This window comes from Agrilus planipennis, unplaced genomic scaffold, assembly GCF_000699045.2.
Source record: "Agrilus planipennis isolate EAB-ADULT unplaced genomic scaffold, Apla_2.0 scaffold61, whole genome shotgun sequence".
NCBI lineage: Eukaryota > Metazoa > Arthropoda > Insecta > Coleoptera > Buprestidae > Agrilus > Agrilus planipennis.
In genome coordinates, this window is record NW_020438922.1 from 1,199,352 (window position 1) to 1,201,147 (window position 1,796).

The 1,796-nt window shown below is 30.0% G+C and overlaps 1 protein-coding gene across 1 annotated transcript in view; it reads left to right on the plus strand.

Annotated features, from left to right (window-relative positions):
- Window positions 1-1,796, plus strand: part of LOC108732729 (heterogeneous nuclear ribonucleoprotein 27C) — a 22,934-nt gene that overhangs the window by 6,494 nt on the left and 14,644 nt on the right. The gene's annotated exons all lie outside the window — the stretch shown is intronic.

A 1,796-nucleotide genomic window follows, 5' to 3' on the forward strand; every position in this document is an offset into this window, starting at 1 on the left:
TAGACAGACATATATATATATATATATATAAACAAATTCTTCCTTTTCTCCCATCTAATATTTCGTCTCTTTAACTCCTCTCACTCGTAATTTACTCCCGTTTGTGTCATTCATAATATTTATGACCGATGCTCTTTTTTTATTATTTCAAATCTAAAGTGTTACGAAGCATCTTTTTGTCTATGACATCTAATCTAAAAAAAATCTATGTACCTCTGCTTGATGGATACGTGAAGGTCATAATTATCCGTATAGATTTTATAACTTTTGATTTGGGGCACCGGTCATTTACATACACATAATTCTTTTCTTTTGGGACACGCTGCAAATATTGCGTATGTTGCTAACTTTTATGAATTATGCACTTAAATGGCACACGGACTGCCATTGGTACACCCATGCGCAGCTGATTATATTGTCAATGTTCGTAACTGTTAACTGATTGCCCTTTAACAAATTAATATTCACGAGAAGCAGGCGTCAATGTCTCTGTCTTGTGTAATTCAAAGGTAGCGATGTCAATTTTTATTTAACTTCAGTCGGTATTATTCCATTTTTTTTTAAGTATTGTTTGAGTTTTGTTTTAGTTGGTAACTTCAACTGTTACGTAAGAATATTTAGTGAAGCTTTAGTCGTTGTCCTTACATATATAATAAGATATCGAATAGCTGAGTGAAATTTTTTAAGTACAATATGCGTACCTGAAGGAAATAAGAATAATAATAATTTAAATGAGAGTTTAAGAAGAGTTAAAATTATTAGTGATAGTGTTATTAGGTACTGTCCAAAATGGCGTAAGGTTTCATTCTCAGTTATAGTTGATAATCTGTAATTCCCTAAGAAGAGTTAAATATTGTAGTAGGAAATAACTAAATATTTTTTCTATTAGTACTAATATTGTAATTCATTAATTCTTATTATTCACCTAATAGTTAAATATAATTAAATATTTGAAATGGTAAAATGTTATGTAGCAGGAACTTGTTTGAATTTCTTTCCTTGACGTATCAGGGTAGGTAAATCAATTTATCATGGTATATACATAGTTTTTACGAGCATTATTTCTTCGACTTAGTTCAACTTGTACTAAGTACTATATATCCGATTTTATCTCTGCATAATTCAATCAATTTATTCAAAAAAAAAACATAAAATTAAACTCGCATCTAAGATTATTTCATAGTTTCACAATGTATTTGCTTTATATTATTGTGTGAAACCTGCATTTGGATTGTTGTTAAAAGTGTTCTAGCAGTTACTGTTTATTTACATTCAAGGAGAGAGTAGGTCCAAAACATATTTTTATGCATTTGGAGGGAGTGGCTATTTTAATAATGGGAGACTATACACCCACTTCACTTCATGCATATCACCCAATGCATCTGTTTAAGTGTAAGTTAGTTTGACATAGATGCAATTTGTATGGCTTCTTAATTTGATCTAATCGTAAGTACAGTAATCGGCTTGAAATTGACTTATATACAGTATTTTGATATCGCTACCAATTCCAATGAGTAAATATGAATGCTTTTAAATGATAAAAGACAGGGACATTAGATGGAGATCTCTCGTTATAGCAATTAAAATTGTCAGTGCTCTTGCTCTTAGATGTCGTCGTTCAGTGTTCTTTACTTCTAATTGTTATAATGATTACTATTTTTTTTTTTAATTTCTTTTTCATAATTCTCGTTCCACAACATTTGGATTGTTTTGTTCTTTTTTTTTGTAGACGTTGGTCGTTTCGCCCTGTCCCCCTTCTTGGAATAATTTATTCGTAATTGTAATATATAAATAAT